Source organism: Protopterus annectens, chromosome 1.part0, assembly GCF_019279795.1.
Source record: "Protopterus annectens isolate FY-2018-M chromosome 1.part0, PAN1.0, whole genome shotgun sequence".
Taxonomy (NCBI): domain Eukaryota; kingdom Metazoa; phylum Chordata; order Ceratodontiformes; family Protopteridae; genus Protopterus; species Protopterus annectens.
In genome coordinates this window covers 1,940,663,703-1,940,686,573 of record NC_056725.1, presented here as the reverse complement: position 1 = coordinate 1,940,686,573, position 22,871 = coordinate 1,940,663,703, and the positions used below count along the sequence as shown (strand labels likewise).

General features: G+C 42.0%; 1 protein-coding gene and 1 non-coding gene across 3 annotated transcripts in view; both read left to right on the top strand.

Annotated features, from left to right (window-relative positions):
- PXDN (peroxidasin) overlaps window positions 1-22,871 on the top strand; it is a 2,220,827-nt gene that overhangs the window by 1,263,272 nt on the left and 934,684 nt on the right. The gene's annotated exons all lie outside the window — the stretch shown is intronic.
- LOC122802471 lies at window positions 126-253 on the top strand. The gene has a single exon (XR_006364937.1). It is a non-coding gene; the product is annotated as a U6atac minor spliceosomal RNA (small nuclear RNA).

Genomic DNA, 22,871 nt, shown 5'->3' with positions numbered 1-22,871 from the left:
TGAGTAGACTGGTATGTTCCTCATCTCTGTTTGTTTTAAACTTGCATGGAATTTTGCACAGTTCCTGTCAGTCATGGCTTTAGCTTTATGAAGTTGTTCTCTAGGACTGTTTCCCCTTTCTGACAGTGTTATATGAAAGGAGAGAAGGTTAGCACTCCCCTTGATAAGGATGGAAGAGATTATTGTGGCCTTTACAAAGCATATATGGTTAAGACATTGCCACTTACTTCATGGCATCTAACCATCATTTTTCATTTGTGCACGTGCATCTTGTATCTGAACTAACTGATATAGCTTTTTCTTTTATATTTAGCATTCTTAGCAGGTTGCAGGTTTACCTTGGAGGCTTACATCTCACCTTGCATTTATGATCCCCTACACAGGTTAATTCCGCTTCCTTTTCATCCGGTTGAGCCTGGCACACAAGGGCGTTGGACTGGTTAGTCTTCATTCTTCCTTGATCCATGTTATCCACACAGGAACCTCCATCCTGGAGTCCATTCCCCCCTAATGCTAGGGTCCCAGATGGAAAACCTGTTCTCTTCTTCAAGAATCTTCAACTTGACACATGGAGAGAGAGAGAGAGAGAGAGAGAGAGAGAGAGATCATCTGTCCCTACATGACCTCTCTCTTTCTCCTTTTCCTTATTTTTTCAGAGGCCAGGATTTGCTTCACTCTGAAATGTCCTTTTTCTCTAGGGTTTATTTCCAAGGGATTTTTCCCTCTGAGTACTATGTGTAGTAAGAAAGCACATTCCAAACTCCTCCATTGGGCCTCTCACTGGGGTAAGAGGTATTCTACAATTTTGTATTCTACCGTTCCCTTCCTTTGTCCTTCTCTGGACAGTGGCAACCCTGTTTGATGAGACAATAGCAGCCTATGACACTATATAGGAATTAATGATCATTCCCTTTTTACCTTCCCTCTGCAGTAGGTTTGGAACAAGGAACACTTCTGAATTGGCAATACAGCTCTCTATGTACCCAGTCTTGTCTGTTCTTGGAAGCTAAGCAGGGTCGAGTATGATTTGTACCTGAATGGAAGACCGTATGGGGATGCTTATTCAAGTGAGTTCTCCTTAGATGCCCCCACACTGAAGTCATTGACTGGCACCCCACTTCTCTAGGCCCTATAAGGTTGTAGGTTAATTTCCATACTTCCCAAGCTCGTATCTTTGGAGGATCTCAAAATGTCTTCCAAATAGCTGATCCTATTTTTACCTTCAGGAGTCACTTATGCAAACGATTATGCTATACCATGGATCAGCAAGATCTCCCTTATCAGTTATTGGTAAAGACTCGTTAACTAGTTTTTCTGATTTGCTGTTCTTTCCTTTTCAAATACTTTAAAGAGTCAGATTCCCCAGATAACAGAAGGCACCTCTTAACCAACTGGCCCTGGCTACTCTGTTATCAGACATGCTTGCACCATGCTACGATTCCTCAGTTACGTCTTAAGGCATCTTTGTTTAATACCCCCCTTGATGACTCCTCCTGGTGTGGGGCAGCAATGAAAAATGCTCCCACCTGTAACTAGCTAACACAGGGACATGCCCTCTACACTACCGAAATTAAAACCCCTTCTTCCCTCAACATATTTTCCAGAAAGATGGTTACATTATACTTCGAGAATAGGTGGTCCACAGACTTAGGGCTCTTGATACTCCTCTTTTGATAACCCATCAGTGTCCTGACATCTTGCCCGGGCTGGGCATACAACCAGACTATCGAAGATCATGTTTCCTTTTATCTGCATTCCTGGACTAACTTGAGTAACAGTGCCTGCCATGCAAAAACAAAAAAAGAGAGAGCAAGAGATGGGTATCCTGTAACCATTTCTACGTCTAACTATTCTAAATCAGTATGTAAAGAGTGTAAGTTCCGCATGGTTTATGTTTCAGTCCATTCTGATTTTTCTGCTGTAGGTCTAAAGAGTGTATTCCATATGCCTCCAGGATGTACAATACCATCATAATATAGATAAATGTTCTGGAGTCATCTGTTCTTTGCACTGAGAGCTAGTCACTTCTCTTTCAGATCTCTTTTACTGTCACTGCAGTCTCCAAGGCATTTTCCTAATGCTGGGTGGTCAGACAGCATAGAAACACAATCAGATACGCACTACTTATGTTCACCCCTTCTTGCTATACCAGAGGTAAGATCTGTTTTTTGTATGTCACTTTAAATGAAACTCTCTCCATTAACCTCTGAATCAACATCAGTTTCTTCACTGTTGCTAACTCCTGTAGCTACAATCCTTTGAACTCGCTAACATTGCTTTTTTACTAGACACTTTCAGAGGACTTTTCCTCAAGCTAAATGCTCTCTCTCTCTTCTCCTTTACCTGGTACAGTTTCCTTGGATGCTGTCTTACCATGGTGGGAATACATATTGAGTTAGAAAATGATCCAGCCACATGCCCCCCCCCCCCCCCCAGAGACCAAAATCTCTTGTCATGGTCTCAGAAACAAGTACGATTCTTTTAACATTGCCAGACTTCAGGAAAGCCTTTTCTAGGTCATTTCTTCTTCTTCAATATGTCTCTCCTTTCTGGCCTTATTTGACACATCCGCTAGGAATTCTGGAGCTCAGTCTGGATCTCCTATCTCACTCATTGGAGATCAAGTACCTTTGTCTCCATACCTTCTAATCAACAGCATGATTCTCAAATTCCTTTACTTCTCTTGGTCATGGAGTTATTAGCTTCTCATAAGTTTTTCCACTAAGGAATCCTGTAGAAACAAAATTGAAAACATTACTTCTCACGTGGGCCTCTGTTCTGAACACCGGCCTTTTATCACAACCGCTTCTACCATTCTTTCCTACTTACCAATCTTCAAAGGAAATAGCTGAGCTTTTCTCCACTAATAACATTAGTACGCAAAAATAGTTAACCTTTGGAGAAGGATCTTGCTGTTTAGACCTCCCATCTAGAATTCCTAATTTCAGTTGTACTTCATCCTCTTTCTTCTGGGTCTGAACCCTTTATTTGGCGAGCTATTGTCATGGTTTCTAATAATGGCTATCTCATGTTACGCCTACTTGATTTTCATATGTATAACTTGTTTATACTTCGTGAAACAAAAATACAGAAGGTCTGACCAGTTTAATTCCTTTCTGTCTAATCACTTGGGTTGAGTAATCTCCAAAATTACTGTGCCCAAATATATTACTTAACATATTTTTCACTGTTTGATTCCCAAAATGGTGTGATATTCCATCATCTTCCCACAGCTATTCTTTCAGTTTTATGGCTACTGCTTCTGTTTTTCTTCCAGATCTTCAGTCCATGTCATTGGTGCCATAGTCACTTGGTCAAAGATTTTTACCTTTGTGACACATTACAAGCTGGGCATTGTCTCCAGAATCAGAACTTCCTCTGGTTCGACAGTGCTCCGCCATATTTTTTCTTAGGACCTCCCAAGAGTTATGTTGCTGGGGATTCTGACCCATGAGTGAGGAAGAATGAAAATGACAACATCAAATAGAAAAGTTATGCACTTATAATGTTAGATCTGTGTTGTCCATTTTCATTCTTCCTCACCTTCCCTTCCAGCCATCCTCCGGCCTTGTCATTCCTACAACAATATAAGATGATATAGGAACCTTCATGTTTTCTAGTTTGAAAATTAATATTTCTGCATCTGTCCTGTCTTTAATAATCAGCAGGTAGAAAACAGCAAACTTGTTAGGGGGGGGGGGTGTAGTGCATTATGGGAAGAGAGGAGCTTGAGATTAGGATCCAAAGTATTGAAAAAGTGGTCGAGCCCAATCTGAGGATTGGATTTGAGATCCATCATAGAGGAAGAGTGAAAATGGACAACACAGATCTAATGTTATGGTAAGTAGATAACTTTTCTATTTAGATACCCAGTGTTTAAAGTACCTCACACAATCCAAAATGGCAGTACCCTTGACTTTGGATGTCTTGCTTGCACCTAAAAAGAAGTTCAAGAAATCTGAAGTCTGAACCTTCTGCTGCCTAGTTTGATTCTGAGATGCTGCAGAAATCCATAGTGCCTCCAACTCTCTTTCAGACAGCTGCTACATCGACCCTGCTGGTGGTTGGTATGGAGTTGGACTCTCGCACATCTGACAAGACTGCTCATACTGATATGATTGACAAAGGGAAACCAAGGGCATTCCCCATATCCTTATTAGAAAAGAGGTGCCCAGTACTTTGATTTTTTTTTTAAACACCTTTGTTGAGTTGTCACTTGTGACATAGCCAAATTTATGTTTATTTAAAATTTCGTATACATATATGTGTGTGTGTGTGTGTGTGTGTGTGTGTGTGTGTGTGTGTGTGTGTGTGTATATATATATATATATATATATATATATATATATATATATATATGTCTACTACACATGATCGAAATTTCATTTGACTAAAATTCATTTGCCTGAGACCTTAACATCAAAATTTCAAAATACTGAAAACTCACTTGACTGAAACTCATAAGACTGAAACCTTAACAATACTAAATTTCAACATAGTAGTGGCAGCGTGCAGACTGCTGTAAGGTAAGTAAAAGGTGTATGCCCTTTTCCCCACTGTAGTGTGATCATGAAGTTAATATATATAGTTAGGGGGGTTGTGGGGGGCATAGCCTGCCACATTGGGGGTGTGGGGGCCGTAGCCCCCCCCCACCTAGTCTGGTTTTATATCATCCAGTTTCTGTTAAGAGGGTACGTAAGTAGTTTTTAAGTTCTGGAAAGGGTTAGTCATTGGTGTTGTATGTGTGCATGTCTATAGTTTACCGTTAAGGTTTCAGTCTTATGAATTTCAGTCAAGTGAGTTTTCAGTATTTTGAATTTTTGATGTTATGGTCTCAGTCAATTGAAATTTTGATCATGTGTTGTAGACCGATATATATATATATATATATATATATATATATATATATATATATATGTGTGTGTGTGTGTGTGTGTTATACATTTTACTCGCCTCCATCCATAAGGTCGAAACAGAGTGGTGGATTATTTTCATTTATCACACTTTGCCTCATGACCTGGCTGAATAATAACAGTGGGATTCTACATCCTGCCCATTACACTCACCTAGGTTTTGTCCCCCTCTCATTATGCCTTGCAGCATTTAAATTGTTATGATTCGGTTCTGCACCATCTTTTTCCCGTCTCTCTTTATCCTGATTACTTGAATGGGTCAAAGTATGATGATGTGCTAAAACTGTACCTGTGACACTCAAGGCTGTACTGCAAAGTGCAAGTACTCTCAACTGTGGAATGCACCCTCTTCCAGCCCGTAACATCTGTGTGCCTTCCTACAATTGCGGCGTGACAAACCAAAGCCAAAACCTACCTGTAAAATCTCATGCTGAACTGTAAAGTGCAAATACTCTCAACAGCGGAACACAACCCATCCAGCCCGTAACATCCATGTGCCTTCCTACAATTGCAGCGTGACAAACCAAAGCCAAAAACTACCTGTAAAATTTCACAGGTATGTTTTTCTTTGATACTTAAGCTGTTGTCCATATTGCTGACTACTAGCACACCACTGGACCAGTACACTTGTACCACCACCCCTCATCCTTTTGTTATCCCTGTACACACCTTTTTTGCAATTTCACAATAGTGCTAAAGATAGGATTGGCAGTAGAGCTACTGTTGCTAGAGTTGTACAGTAACCTAGTCCTTTTTAGCTTTTACTCACCTCTATCCACAAGGTCGAAACAGGGTGGTAGATTGTTTTCTTTTATCACACTTTGCCTTGCGACCTGGCTCAACCCGCTATGCTCAGGCTCACTCTGCTCCCCTACCCTACCCCCAAAAACTAGCCACCCCCACTCGGCTCCCCTACCCAACCCTGAAATCCCACCTGCCCCATTACCCCCAGACTTAACTACAACTAGCGTCTCCCCATACCCATAACTAGCTAATCACAGCCTCTCATTTCATACACAACCAATTGCTCATTACAAAGTTACTACACCTTCCAAAACTCACACACTACAAAACCCATTCTTCCACACATTAAGCCTTATCTTATTAATGGTTATCCTCCACCTAACATCCTACCACAACTCACTCCAAAACTTTTACCTGTCAAACTTCATTACTAACAGCCAAAACTATCAAACAACTCAGTGCAAACTTAAAATTGCATCTAACCTTTATAATCTAATATACATTTGCTATTTCTCACTTAAATGCTACCAAACTCACAACCTCAAAAAATGTATACTACAACAAACTGCTAACCAAATTCATGAAAACCATCATAGACATTCTAAGTCAGCTACAATTCATTGGTAACATAGACCTAAACCCTGGCCCAAAACTTAATCAAAAACTTAACACCACTCATAGCCCAACACAGTGCTCCACCATTCCCATCTCCTCCAAAGGCCACCATCTGCTACTACTAATTCTAAACCTGAGAAGTATTGCCAACAAGGTAGTTGAACTGCAGTTTTAATTTCCTTATGCTCCACTGATATAGCAATCCTGAAAGAAACCATAAATTAAAAATAATACAATTCTTCCCTCAGGTTTCAGTCTGTATTGATGCCATCATCCAAGCAAGTGAAGGAGTGGGTTAGCCACAATGTACATACAAACCTTAGAACTAGAATTGATCAACACAGACATACCCACATTCAAAAACACTGAAATTCTACCTGTCAAACTAAAAATCAACAATAGCAAACATCTAAAAGTTTTTGCTATCTGTATCCCACCAGGTGCCAACCAAAATACTGTTGAAGACATACTCCACTGGACATCCCTAACCTTCCATCAAGAAACTATTATAATAGGTGACTTCAATAATAATTGGTCCACCATTAACTCCAACAATCCCAACAAATTTATAAATCTGCACGGCTTCTCCCAACTCATCCAAGATGCCACTAGAGTTGACAAGCTCTCCGATAAACAATCTATTCCAGATTGGACCTTCACTAACAAAACAAATGCTACTTATCAAGCCGATTGCCTCCCAGATACTATTAATGATCAACTCCCCACATAGGTCCTCAGACAAAACACAAGCCCACTCAGGCAGCCATGTATCCAGATAATCTGTAATAAAAAAGGATTCAGTGTCCAAACATTCCTCTCTTTGTTACAGCTGTGTAACTTGGAACCCAAAAAACCCTACTCCTAGATGCAGCTGTACAGAATTTTAATGACTCTTTTCTTTACCCCCCCTGCAGATCAGCTGATCTTAGAAATTACTACACACCATGGCTCAAAAAATGTACCAAAATTGTACTTAGACAAAGAGACACAGCCTGGTCACACTGGAAAAGTAGTGAAAAATCAGGAAAGCCTACAACTGTACAAGCAAATCCCAAATAAAATCTGACAAAAATGTATTGCACAACTGCCCAACAACAAAACCACAATAATCCTAAAAAAATTTTTGTCAGCCGTAAAAAAACGATTCCATCCAGGTAATAACACTACTAGCCGCAAACCAGGTATGCCTCCATCAACCAACAGCATATACTCCCAATTCAATACCTTCTTTACAAACTCAATATACTTCCTAATCAACTCACACCAAAATACACCTCCAACTATTCCAACCACTCACTAATAATCCAGCCAGTAACACCCTTTCCTTTAAACCTGTTCCAACCGATCATCAAAAAACTACTCAAAAAACTCAGGCCCACTTCTCTAGCAGCAGACAACCTACCTTCAGAATTTCTAAAGATAGTAGTTGACACCATCGCCTTTCCAGTCTCAGTCTTTATCTGTTCTGAAACTACATTCCACTAAACTGGAAAACATCATACATTATTTCCGTTGCACAAAGGGGTTAATAGCACAGAACTGTCCATTTATAAACCCATTGCCATTCTCTCGCCCCTCTCCAAAATATTAGAACAATGTATTCATACAGAGCTCTTAAACCACCTACTTGCTAACAACCTCTTATCTCACACCCAACACGGATTTCGCCCACACCACAGCACTACAACTGTACTCCATAGCTTTGCTAACACTGCAAACCAGTATAGAAGCCAAGGTAAATAAGTCTTAGCTCTCTTTCTCAATTTCTCTAAAGCCTTTGATACAGTTTCTCACCAGAAACTGCTCATTGAGCTTGCCAACCTTAATCTCTGCCATTCCTCCCTATCATGGTTCCACAGCTACCTTACTGGCCGAGAGCAAGTGGTCAGCTGGCAACAGGAGCTCTCCACTCTACTTCCTGTCAACATAGGTATTCCTCAAGGTTCAATAATAGCCCCCTACTCTTCTCCATCTTCACTAACCAGATACACAAGTCCACTTCTATTGCCTCAGTCACCCAGTACACAGATGACTATACTCTAATCTGTACTAGTTCTTCTCTAAAATGTTTAGAAATAAACACTCAGCAGTCCTTCTCCGAAGTAGAAACCTGGCTAGCCGAAGCCAAACCTATACTGAACCCATCCAAAACCAAACTGATGCTCTCATCTACCTCACCAAAACACATAACACCCCTACAACTTTTCAGATACATTCCACCAACAGCACTACTATATCAGCCACCTCCCAAACAAAGTTACTAGGTGTTATAATCCATAATAAAATGAAATCTGACCTATACCTAACTCAGACCATTAAAATGACTTGCATCAAACTAGGCTTATTGAATCAAGCCTTTTTTTACTAACCACACCAGACAAGACAAAGCAAGGACTCATCTCCTGTCCACACTACTCTATGCCTCCCCCATATTCACTAACCTAAACAAAACTTCTTCTTCTTCTTCTTCTTTCGACTTTTCCCGGTTAGGGGTCGCCACAGCAGATCACCTGTCCGCTCATGATTGCCAGTAGAGTTTTACCGTGTCGACTTGCCAGCCCGGCACCCAACCTTCCACAGAAGGCACACGCACACACTCATACCTAGGGCCAATTTAGAGTGTCCAATCCACCTACAGCATGTCTTTGGGATGTGGGAGGAAACCGGAGCACCCAGAGGAAACCCTCGTGACCACAGGGAGGACATGCAGACTCCGCACAGAAGGCACCCCAGCCGAGGATCGAACTGGAGAACCTCTTGCTGTGAGGCAACAACACTGTTCTGCCCTACATCAACTAAAATGGTTAGAACTTCCTGATCTTTTAACCTATACCTAACTCATCTCTATCCATAGAATTGTATATCAACCTGAAAAAAAACTGTTCTACAACACATGCTTCTTCCACACTCCACAACGAGACTTCTCCGATCCTCTCATATAACCCTTTTAAATGTTTCTAAAAGCAACAAGTCTGAGACACCCTCTATTCTAACTATATTTCCAAGATCTGGAACACTATTCCACAACATATTGTTGACACTTCCAGCCAATCCCAATTTAAAAAAAACTACTAAAAGAATACTTAATGAACAACTGGATCTGCTCCTGTATCTGTCCTGGCTAAATTCCCCAAAGCTATTGCTCTCCTTTCTCCACACCTTGGCCAACAATGCACCTTCTCCTATTTCTCCTCCTATCTCATTCCCCTCCTCCCTATTAACCTTGCTCCAACTCTAATCTAACCCTCTTAACTACTTAAGTAATCGATATAGCTTTGAATCAACTCCTTAACATTATTTCAAAGGCAGTTGTCTATTATATGCATGTAAATCTACTCCTCTGAACACAATGTCTGGTATTCAGTTAATCAAAATACTATACTATACCTATACTAAATGGTTATGTTCCACCCTACTTGTATGATTGTGAACCTCTTGTAACTTTGGAACTTTGTTGTGACATTGTAATATATGTGTCTGACCAATGGAGCTTTTCTCCCTAAGTCTCTGTTGAAAATGGGTTTGCACCCAATCGGACCATCCTGGTAAATAAATGCCAAATAAAATAAATTAAATAAATAAATAAAAATTAATTGATGTATTAACAATTTAACTTTTACAAAGATTATAATTCACATATATTGCTATATATCATATAACCTAAGCTGCATTACATAAATTATTCAATTCCTGCCCCTCTCTTTTTTAAACAAGAAACATCTTTATTAAAACATCACTTATGAAGTAGACAATCATACATATATATAAATGAAAACAAACCACACTGACACAGTCCATGCTGCAAGCATTTAACATCACAAACCTTACTGGCACTCCCATCTGCAAGCATTATAGATCACTTATAATCTACCCAATCATTTTCAGTCAAACAGTACTTAGCTCATTTAAGTTCTGCCTTCTCTTAAACCTCATTCCCCTGTGTATATTGTTCCCACAATTCCCAGTTTTTTACTATGTAGTTTGTTCACACCCTTTTCTAAAGATCTCAGGTGCAGTTGTTGTATCTTGGTTACTATATTCACTACTTCTACTGTAGTTGGTTTAGATTTTGATTTTCCAGTAATTGCTTTTTTTGACAGCCATCATAGTTAGATACAGCAAGGCCTTACCATGTCTAGGCAGTTCCAATTCTGTATCATAGCTCAGAAATGTCATCTCCCTCATCATACCAGTCTGCCCACCCAGCATGTCTGTCAGTGCATCCCACAATAAATCCTTAAAGTCTGTAAACTCACTGCACTCCCAGAAAATGTGTTCCTAATTACCTCTTTCTTCTCCATCACACCTCCATTTGCTGTCTACCTGAGGAAAAATGATCTGGAGTCTACTTGGGGTATAAAAATATCTATGTAAACATTTCCAATCAAAAATCCTAAATCTTCTAGGTTTTAGTGCATATTTGGGACACATACATATATCCTCCCATTGTTTCTTTGCAATTTGCTTATCCAATCTTACTTCCCAATCCTTTCTAACCTCCATTGATTGATTCTTATAGTTCTCATGCAATATTTATATGCTCTATTAATTATTCCTTTTTTAATGGCAGCCTCTGTTCCAGATCCTACTAAAAACTCTGCCAGTGCTGGTCTCTCTCTTAAGACCCCCCTGTTTACTTCTTTTTGTCTACACTCTGATATGAGTCCATACTTGGGAAGGCAATGTCTAACCTCCACTTCAAATAAGTTCTTGGCATCTTCCATTTCTATCATCTTTCCCTCTCTAGTTATTTGCTCCCAATACCTTGGTTCATTTGCCGGTTTTCTCCAATAAGTTCCATCTCCTCTTGCCTAATGTCTGTATCCCTAATTGCAGTCATCCCTATCGGCAGAATCTCCTTTCTCCATTCCCGTGTTGGCTTAGTTCTTAGAATACTTTCTGCTACTTTATGGATATAATATTCTGTATGATTATTGTTATTCTCCTTAAAGGCCTGTATCCAAAATTCCAGTCTCTCCTTGTTTCTTGAGCTTTTATCCTGTTTCATTATCATCCCTTTCCACTTTAAATTATAGTTTTCTGATTCTGCTATTGTGTAGGAGCCTTAATTGTGTAGCTCTGAAGTACCCCTTCAAGTCAGGTAATCCCAGTTCGCCCTGTTCTACTAGAAGAATCAGCTTATCCCACTTGACTCTGCTGTCTTCCCTCCCAGATAAACTCCTTCAGCTCTTTTTTAATTGCTATCCACAACTTCTTGTCTGGTTGATAAACATATGTCTGAGCTGTGTATAAAACTAATGGGACTAAAACAGTTTAACTGCTTGTATCTTACTATCCATATCCATATAACAAAGCTTACATTTTGTCAGTTTTGTATTATCTTTTGTTTAGTCTCTTCCCACATATCCTTAGCTGCCACAAACAAATCATTTTTAATCCATACTCCTAAGTACTTAATTTTGTCATGTCCCCATAAATATGGACATTGCCGAACCAATTTATGTGAGTACATAATTTAATGCTATTGCCTTTGTTTTAGCTTCATTAATTTCTTTTCCCAAAAATATTTGAAACTGAAAATATTACACAGCACTGTAATGTCTCTTTCTGGTTTTGTCAGGTATAAAATAATATCATCTGTAAATACAGCCAGCTTTTCTTGACCACCATATCAATTATATCCTTGAATTTCTGAGTCCCTTATTTTCTTTGCCAGTGATTCTAAGTATAATGGAAATAATAAAGGGAAAAAGAGGACACCCCTGCCTGGTTCCTCTGCTCAAGCAGAAGTTATCAGAGAGGCACTTTAATTTTCACCTCTGATCCCTCATATATCATCCTAATCAACCTTATAATTTTTTGAAAGAAATGCAAATTCTTCCATTGCCCTGCTCATAAAGTCACAGCTTACTCTGTCAAATCTTTCTTTGCGTCAAGACCGACCAACTGCAGGGGTAGAGCATCTTCTGCGTGGACACATGCATGAATGGGCGTGCCTTCGTTGAAGGTTGTGCGTCAGGGCTGGCAACTAGGTACATAAAAATCAACTGCCAATCATTAGCGGACCGGAGTTCCGCTGTGGCGACCCCTAACCGGGAAAAGCCGAAAGTCACAACAACATACTTCCCTCTGGATCATCAGTGTTCTGTTAATGTTGTCAAATGTTTGCCTCCCCTCTGCAGAGCCGCATTAATCATAGCTATCAACTTGGGATTAGATGTTCATCGTGTTTCACTGCTGCAGTCATTACACTTGGGTTATCCTGCCGTCAGGCGGGCCCGCAGTCGGCCTGAGTTCCAAAGTCTTGGTCCGGCGTCGGCTGCTGTCGCCTCTTCCCTGACGTTAGTGTGCCAGGGGTATATAAGAAGCAGCCGACGCCATTTTCTTCAGTTTTTCTTGCCGCGCAGTGCCCGAAGCAAAAGCAGTTCGCAAGTGCCGGTCGGCTGACTCCTGAGATTTCAAATTCGATTTCAGAACCGAAGTCTTCAATAAAGCTAAGTACCCCGTTGGGGAAATTATTTCTTGCCTCAGACCAATGTCAGAAAAAGTTAATAATTGTATTTCTTCTGGGAAGCAAATACCTCATAAGGATTTTCATTCTTACTGTATTCCATGCCTAGGCCCAGGTCACGACGTCACTAGTTGTCGGTTTTGTGCTAGATTTAACAAACACACTATTAAACGTTGGTTTGATTTTGCTCGCCATTACTTTGGGCGAGGGTTTAATTATACAATGCCGTCAGAACAACCGACGACCGCAATGCATAAAAAGAGCAAAGATAAAGATAAGGAAAGGCATCCGAGGCGCAAAACTGATGACGAAGCCTCTTCTAGGCCAGTCGCCGGTTCGCCGGTTTTCAGTGAAGCACTTTTGCAGCCCCTGACACGCGCTACCTCAGAACCACAGGCCGCATCCGACTCCCACGTGAAGGTGCCTAGGCCTCTGGAGCCTCAAGGTGTTGGGCCAACGGAGATTAATCCTTCAGATGGGTCTGGAGCTGCTGAGCAGGCATCGGCTTCTGAGGGTGTTTTCAAGCCTACTCAACTTACCATTACAACTACAGCCAAGACTAAGCCTACACTAAAGCCAAAGAAGAAAGTGCAGCATTCACCTGGACAGGCCTCCATGCCTAAAAAAGAGATGCTCAAGATGGCCGAAGACTTGATAACTCTGATCTGGGGTTCCCATCCCCCTCCTGATAAAAGGCCTATTCAGGATACAGACTATGATTCCTCTGACCAGGTTTCAATTTATTCTGATTCCTCTTCAGACCAGGGATATTCTTTACCCCCTGTGAGGATTCTGATGCTGAAGAATCCATTCCTTCAGCCTCTCCTCCTGAGGATTACTCTTTTGGGGAAACTTTACATACCATGAGGGAGCATTTCCATTGGGAGGGCCGGGATTACTCAGAATCCAAGAAAAGGCTCAGAGATTTTCTTTTGCTGCCTCAACACAGGCCCCTTGCTATTCCGCCAGTGTTGGACATTGTGGATGATGTGCTCTCTGAATCTAGTTTAAACCCTGATTCTTTACCCCCAGCTCCAGTCAAGCCAGACAGATACTACAGAGTCCCTGACTCTCACAAATTTCTTTATGAAAACCCTGTTGCAGACCCAGAAACTATTTCCCAGGGTCCCAAAGGGGTTAAGGCTTCCACGGCTAAGAATCCAGTTCCCTCGGATAGGGACTCTAGAGCATTAAACAGATGGGGAAAGAAAGTTTACACCCCTGCAACTTTAGCAGTGAGAGCTCTTAATTGCCAGTTTCACATGCTTAAGTATCAATAATACTTACTGTCTCAATTAAAACAGAAAATGAGTATAAATGCAGAACAACCTGACTATAAGGAAATGCAGGATTTATTGCATGCAGCTGAACAAGTGGGAAAGCATACTTTGCAATGTGGTTTTGATTCATTAGAAGCTTCTTGTAGAGCAGCAGTTTACAGGATCTGTGATTCGAAGGCATGCATGGTTAAAAGAACAAAGTTTACCAGATCATGTCAAGGCAAAATTATTGGATGCTCCTTTGCAGCAAGATAATTTATTTGGTATTAAGGCAGAAGAGGTATTAAAGAAAATGGAGGATAAGGCAAAATCTATGCAAACAGTAAAGGATTTCTTACAGGTACAGCCACCACGATTTAGCAGAAATTGGCCTACAAAGAATTGGTCCTTTCCAGTGTCAGACAGGCCACAAAGAGGCAGATACAGGCGCCCAAGAGGCAGATCTCAGCCACAAGGTTCTTACAGACCACGACAGTGGGGTGCTTCAAACCCAAAACAAGGTGAGGATAAGTCACAACCTTACAGGAAACAGTCCCAATGACTTCCCCCTTCCAATGCCAAGCTGTTACCTTTTGGCAGCTCCCTTAGGGGGGAAACTAGCACTTTTTTCTCAAAACTGGCAAGCAATCACCCAAGACAAATGGGTGCTGAATATTGTGTCTCAGGGTTACAGGTTCCACTTTCACTCTTTTCCAAGACTAAAAGGAATGCCAGACTTGCCACAAAATCAATGGGCAGAGGCACAAAAACAAATTACAGCTCTCATGGACATGAGAGCTATTCAAAAAGTACCACAGCAGGAAAAAGGACAAGGATTTTACTCAAGACTCTTCCTGGTACCCGGAAAGGACAAAGCCTGGAGACCCATTCTGGATCTTTCTACTCTAAATACTTACCTTGATGTTCCAAAATTCAAAATGCTGACACTACAACAGCTCCTTCCCATGTTGGGCAAGAAAGCTTGGCTTGTTTCTTTGGACCTCAAAGAGGCATACCTGCATGTCCCTATCAGACAAAATTGCAGAAGATACCTCAGATTCATAGCTGGTTCAATGCACTACCAATTCTCTGCACTGCCCTTTGGCTTATCTACTGCTCCCAGGGTCTTTACCAAGTGCCTGGCACCAGTAATTGCATTTTGCAGACAAAAAGGAATTCAAATATATCCATGTCTGGACGACTGCCTGATTCAAGCAGAGAGCAAGGACATTCTTCTACACCATCTGGCATTTGTAAAAAGATTGTTAAGTTGTCTAGGGTACACAGTAAACGAAAAGAAATCAAAACTAGTGCACTCACAAGAGATAATATTCCTGGGTGCCAGCTTAAATACAACGGCCCAGATGGCTTATCTCATGCCAGACAAACAAGGACAACTGACTCAGTATTTTAAATTTATGGCAACAAAGTCCCAACTCTCTGCAAGAAAAATTCTGCAGGCCTTGGGATTCATGGCATCCTGCATACTACTAATTCCATATGCAAGACTGCATATGAGGAAAATACAATGGTACCTAAAAAGTGTTTGGTCTCAACATTCTCACAGCTTGGAGACAGTAATACCACTAATTTCCTGCCTACAACAGGAGTTTCGATGGTGGGCACAGGCATGTCACCTCAACAAGGATCAGCCTTTCACTCTTCCCACAGCCAGGCAGACTATAACAACAGACACCTCGGATTATGCCTGGGGAGCACACATGGCAGGAAAATGTATTCAGGGCAAATGGACCACAGAACAAATGCCTCTTCACATCAGTCAAAAAGAGATGTTGGCTGTACAAAATGCCCTAACAGCTTTCAAGGACCTTTTGCATCCAGGACAATTATTATTAAGGACAGACAACACCACAGTGATGTGGTACATAAAGAAGCAAGGGGGCACTCATTCTTACCCCCTATGCAGGCAAGCCATGACCTTGTGGAACACAGCCATAACTTATCAAGTTCATCTGCAAGCACAATTCCTGCCAGGAAAGATAAATACTCTGGCAGACGACCTAAGCAGAAACATCATGGATCCTCACGAGTGGAAATTAAATCCACAAGTTTTCAGCATGATAATGCAAAAATGGGGGTGCCCGGACATAGATCTCTTTGCCTCCCCACTGAATTGCCAACTACAGAAATTCTGCACAAGGACTTATCACACACAAGCATGGAAAGTGGATGCTCTTTCGTTCAGCTGGAAAAGCCTAAGCGTTTATGCCTTCCCACCACTGCCTCTCCTTTCAAAGGTACTCCTAAAAGCCAGGCAAGACAAACCACAGATGATTCTGATTGCTCCAGACTGGCCATGCCAGCATTGGTACCCAATCTTGAAGAACTTAGCTCAAGGCCCACCTTGGTTTTTGCCTCAAATTCCACACCTTTGACTCAGCAAAACAATCAGATACTGCACAGTCAGCTCAAAACCTTAAACCTGGCTGCATGGCAGATTCATTAGCCAAACAGACAACTTTTCTCTCTAAAGCTGTCATGGATGTCATTTTGGAGGCCAGGAGGCCTAGCACCAGGAAATCTTATTCAGAAAAGTGGAAGAGATTCTGTGCCTGGAACCAGGCTCAAAACCTTGATCCTCTGGCCCCTAACATTCCTCAGATACTACAATACTTGACTGAGATGCTGGACAAAGGACTATCCTTCTCATCCATTAAGATTCATGCTTCTGCCATCTCGGCTCATTACAACACAGATTCTCCTATTTTTTTCTCACCCTTTGCTAAAGCAGTACCTCAGAGGGGCTAAAAACATAAGACCGCCCCGGAGAGCACCAACACCAACTTGGGACCTCAATTTCGTTTTGGAAAAGCTCACTTTGCCTCCTTTTCAACCAGCCAATTCAGCAGAGTTAAAATATATATCATGGAAAATTGCTCTGCTTCTGGCAATAACCTCAGCACGAAGAGTCTCAGAACTGCAGGCACTAATGGGAGTGGAGCCTTTTATCATCTTCCATCAAGACAGGGTTTCTTTAAGAGCAAACCCTTCCTTTATGCCTAAGGTGGTTTCCAGTGTGGCTCTTAACCAATCTATTCACTTGCCAACATTTTATCCAAATACTCAAAATAAAGGGGAGAGACTTCTACATTCCTTGGACATACACAGGCAATTGTGCTTCTACTTGGACAAAACAAAAGCTTTCAGAAAATCTGAACAGTTGTTTGTATCATCTGCTGCAGGATCACAGGGAAAGGCTATTTCAAAGCAGACCATTTCAAAGTTGATAGTACACTGTATCCAGCTCTGCTACACACAAAATGGAAAACCTGTACCTACTAATATTAGACCACATTCCACCAGGGCAACTGCCACTTCTACTGCCTTCCTTAGAGGAGTAGCTACCAAAGATATCTTGGAAGCTGCAACTTGGAGTTCAGTGCACACCTTTACCAAGCATTACCATTTGCCTCTTTATTCTAGATCCAGAGCTGGCTTTGCCACTGCAGTGCTGCAGGTCCTCATAGCTACACCAAATCCTCTATAGAGCCAGCCACCTAAACTCAGCTTTGGGATTCTACCCAAGTGTAATGACTGCAGCAGTGTAACATGATGAACATAGTACAGTTTTGTACCTACCATAAATGTAGTTCGAGTGTCTTCACTGCTGCAGTCCAGGTTACCCATCCGCCAGCCCCTCTTTCTTATCTGGGACTAACCTATACTACCTATGTGGTGTATTTGCTGGTTAATGAAGGTTTTATTTTTACCTTTTTTGTATGTTTTATTAGCAATATGTATTGCCTACCATTTTTGGGGGCACCTGACATCTGGGGCAAGAAAAACTGAAGAAAATGGCGTCGGCTGCTTCTTATATACCCCTGGCGCACTGACGTCAGGGAAGAGGCGACAGCAACCGACACCGGACCAAGACTTTGGAAATCAGGCCGACTGCGGGCCCGCCTGAGCAGGATAACGCAAGTGTAATGACTGCAGCAGTACAAAACTGTACTTTTTGCTATTCTTTTAGCCATTATAGACATGAACACTTTATAGTCGTGGTTTAGTATTGAAATTGGCCTGTATGAAGCTGGATCTGATGGACTTTTATCCTCTTTAGGTATTACAGCTACCACTGGTTTCTTCCAGGATGTTTGTACTTCTCCTCCTCCTAAAATACTGTTAAACAAAACCTTCCAGATTTTTATCAGTTTTTCCCCTACTAGCTTCCAAACTTCCATATGAATACTGTCTGTTTCTGGGGATTTTTCTGTAGATTGGTTATACATCACAATTTTTATCTCATCTCCATTTATCCTAATCATTAGTAATTGAGCCTCATCTGACTCTAACCTTGGCATATTTACTTCTTCCATAAACATTTCTATTTGTATTTTTTCTTCATTTCCATACTTCTCTGCTTTATACAGACTTTCATAGAATTTCCAAAATGTTTCTAATACCTCTACTGGATCTCTTATTGCCTTCCTTTGTTATAGGCTCCCTAAGCTTGGCTACAGCCCTTTCTGCTTTCTGTTACCCGGGTCATTGTGCTAAAAGTTTTTGTGCTCTAGTGTTATTATCAAAAAACAGTTGCTTACCAGCATTCTTTCTAAACTCCTGTATTATCAAGGTAATCCCTTATTTTCTGCTTAGCATTCTGCAGTTGATCATGTTCTTGATGTTCATCGTGTTTCACTGTTGCAGTCATTACTCTTGGGTTATCCTGCTGGCAGGCTTCCCTCAGTCGGCCAGAATTCCAAAGTCTAGGTCCGGCGTCGGTTGCTGTCGCCTCTTCCCTGACGTCAGTGCGCCAGGGGTATAAAAGATGCAGCCGATGCCATTTTCTTCAGTCTTTGTTGCCGCGCGGTGCCCAAAGCAAAAGCAGTTCGCAAGTGCCGGTCGGCCGACTCCTAAGATTTTCAAATCAGAATTTCAGAACCAAAGTCTTCCATTAAAGCTAAGTACCCCGTTGGGGAAACTTCTTGCTCCAGACCGATGTCAGAAAAAGTTAACAATTGTATTTCTTGTGTGAAGCAAATACTTCATAAGGATTTTCACTCTTACTGTATTCCTTGCCTAGGCCCTGATCATAACGTTGCTAGCTGTCGGTTTTGTGCTAGATTTAACCAACGTACTATTAAGCGTCTGTTCGATTTTGCATTTCATTACATTGGCCGAAGATTTAATTATATAATGCCGTCGGAACAGCCGACGACCGGAGTTTACAAAAAGCGCAAGGACAAGGAAAAGGATAGGCATCCGAGGTCCAAAACCGACGACGAGGCCTCCGCTAGGCCAGTCGCCGGTTTGCCGGTTCTCAGTGAGGCGCTTTTGCAGCCCCTGGCGCCCGCTACCTCAGAGCCACAGGCCACTTCCAACTCCCACGTGGAGCCGACTGGGCCTCTGGATACTCAAGGTATTGGACCCTCGGAAATTTCCCTCAGATGGGTCCAGAGCCGCTGAGCAGGCATCGGCTTCTGAGGGTGTCTTTAGACCTACACAACTATATATTAAGCCATCTTCAGCTTCAAAGACAAAGACTAAAGCAGCCCTCAAGACAAAGAAACAAGTACAGCATTCTCCTACTCAAACTTCCATGCCTAAAAAACAGATGGTCAAAATGGCCGAAGACCTAATTACTTTGATCAGAGGTTCCCATCCCCCTCCTGATAAGAGGCCTAGGCAAGAGACACAGAGTATGATTCTTCTGATCAGGTTTCTATTTCCTCTGATTCCTCCTCCGAACAGGATTATTCCATGCTTCCCTATGAGGATTCTGATGCTGAAGAATCCATTCCTTCAGCCTCTCCTCCTGAGGATTATTCTTTTGGGGAAACCTTGCATACCATGAGGGAGCATTTCCACTGGGAGAGCCAAGATTATTCTGAATCTATGAAAAGGCTCAGAGACTTTCTGCTACTTCCTCAGCACAGACCCCTTGCTGTTCCACCTGTTCTAGACATTGTAGATAATGTATTTTCAGAGTCCGGCCTCTCCCCTGACTCTTTACCCCCTGCACCTGCTAAGCCAGACAGATACTACAGGGTCCCGGATTCTCATAAATTCCTATATAAAAACCCCGCTGCTGACCCAGAAATTATATCTCAGGGTCCCAAAGGGGTTAAAGCTTCCACTGCAAAAAACCCTGTCCCCTCTGATAGGGATTCTAGGTCTCTAGACAGATGGGGGGAAAAAGTTTACACTTCTGCCACCTTGGCTGTAAGGGCTTTAAATTGTCAGTTTTACATGCTTAAATATCAGCAATATTTAATGTCACTGCTTAAACAGAAATTGTTGACGAATACTGAATGTTCAGAGAACAAGGAAATGCAGGGTTTATTGCATACAGCTGAACAAATGAGAAAGCATACTTTGCAATGTGGTTATGATTCACTGGAGGCCTCTTGCAGGTCCGCTGTTACAGGTTCTGTTATTAGAAGGCATGCTTGGTTAAAGGAACAGAATCTGCCTGATTATGTTAAAGCAAAATTATTAGATGCCCCATTACAGCATGATACTTTGTTTGGTACGAAAGCAGAAGAGGTGTTGAAAAAAATGGAGGATAAAGCAAAATCAATGCAGACAGTCAAGGATTTCTTACAGGAACAGCCACCCAGGTTTAGCAGGAACTGGCCTTCTAAAAATTGGTCATTTCCAGTGTCAGACAGACCACAAAGAGGCAGATACAGGCATCCTAGAGGCAGATCTCAGCCCCAAGGCTCATACAGGCCTAAACAATGGGGTGCTCCTACCTCCAAAAGCAGAGAAGGCAAATCACAACCTTACAGGAAACAGTCCCAATTACTTTCCTCTGCCAGATCCAAGCACTTTTCTTTTGGCAGCCCCCTTAGGGGGAAAACTAGCACTTTCTTCATCAATTGGCAAATGGTTACCCAAGACAAATGGGTCCTGAACATAGTGTCCCAAGGCTACAGGTTCCATTTTCACTCCCTACCAAGGTCAAAAGGTATGCCAGACCTGCCACACAATCAATGGGCAGAGGCACAAAAACAAATTACAGCCCTCATGGACATGAGGGCCATTCAACAAGTACCACAACAAGAGCAGGGGCAAGGATTTTACTCCAGACTTTTCCTAGTGCCCAGAAAGGACAAAACCTGGATACCAATACTGGACCTGTCTATACTAAATAAGTTTCTGGAAGTTCCAAAATTCAAGATGTTGACTCCGCAGCAGCTGCTGCCCATGCTGAGCAAGAAGGCTTGGCTCGTAACTTTGGACCTAAAAGAGTCATACCTGCATGTCCCAATCAGACAATCTTGCAGAAGATACCTCAGATTCATAGCTGGCTCAATGCACTACCAATTCTCTGCACTGCCCTTTGGCTTATCTACTGTGCCCAGGGTCTTCACAAAATGCCTGGCACCAGTAATTGCGTTTTGCAGACAGAGAAATTCAAATATACCCCTACTTGGACGAGTGCCTAATTCAAGCAGAGAACAAAGACATTCTTCTACAGCATCTGGCGTTTGTAAAAATATTGCTAATTGGCCTAGGGTACACAGTAAACGAAAATAAATCAAAACTAGTACCCTCTCAAGAGATAATATTCCTGGGTGCAAGCTTAAATACAACTGCCCAGATGGATTATCTCACGCCAGACAAACAAAAGCAACTGACTTCTTACTTCAAGAAATTGGCAACAAAATCCCACTTATCTGCAAGGAAAATCCTGCAGGCCTTGGGCTTCATGGCATCCTGCATTCTACTAATTCCATATGCCAGATTGCATATGAGGAAACTACAATGGTATCTAAAAAGTGTTTGGACTCAGCATTGCCACAGCCTGGAGACAGTAATTGCACTCATTCCCTGTCTGCAACATAAGTTTTGATGGTGGGCAGAGGCCTGTCACCACAACAAGGGTCTGCCATTCAGTTTACCCACAGCCAGACAGACACTGACAACGGACGCATCAGATTATGCCTGGGGGGCCCATATGGCAGGAAAATGTGTTCAGGGCACATGGCCTGCAAACCAGATGCATCTTCACATCAATCAAAAAGAGATGCTAGCTGTTCAAAATGCCCTGACAGCTTTCAAGGACCAGCTTCATCCAGGACAGCTACTGATAAAGACAGACAATCCTACGGTCATGTGGTACATAAACAAGCAGGGAGGTACACATTCCTACCCCCTCTGCAGACAAGCAATGACCTTATGGAACACAGCATTGACCTTTCAAGTTCACCTGCAAGCACAATTCCTGCCAGGAAAAACAAACACTCTGGCAGACGAATTAAGCAGAAACCTCATGGATCCCCATGAATGGAAACTGGATCCACAAGTGTTCAGCATGATAACAAGGAAATGGGGATGCCCAGACATAGATCTATTTGCCTCCCCTCACAACTGCCAATTGCAGAGATTTTGCACAAGGATTTCTCACAAGCAAGCATGGAAAGTGGATGCCCTATCCTTCAGCTGGAAAAATCTAACAGTATATGCCTTTCCTCCACTGCCTCTCCTTCCCAGGGTACTCCTAAAGGTCAGACAAGAGAAGCCAAAAATGATACTGATTGCACCAGACTGGCCACGCTAGCACTGGTACCCAATCCTAAAGAGCTTGTCTCAAGGTCCAGCGTGGATATTGCCTCAGACTTCTCACTTACTGACCCAACAAAACAATCGGATTCTGCACAGCCAACTCAGGACCTTAAATCTGGCAGAATGGCGCATAATGTAGCCATTCAGAACACTCCTCTTTCAAAAGCAGTTATGGATGTTATCTTGGAGGCCAGGAGGCCCAGTACCAGAAAACCTTATGCAGAAAAATGGAAGAGATTCTGTGATTGGAACCAGGAACAAGGCATTGACACGTGTGTACCAAACATCCCTCAGATTTTACAATACCTAACTGAGATGCTAAACAAAGGTCTTTCT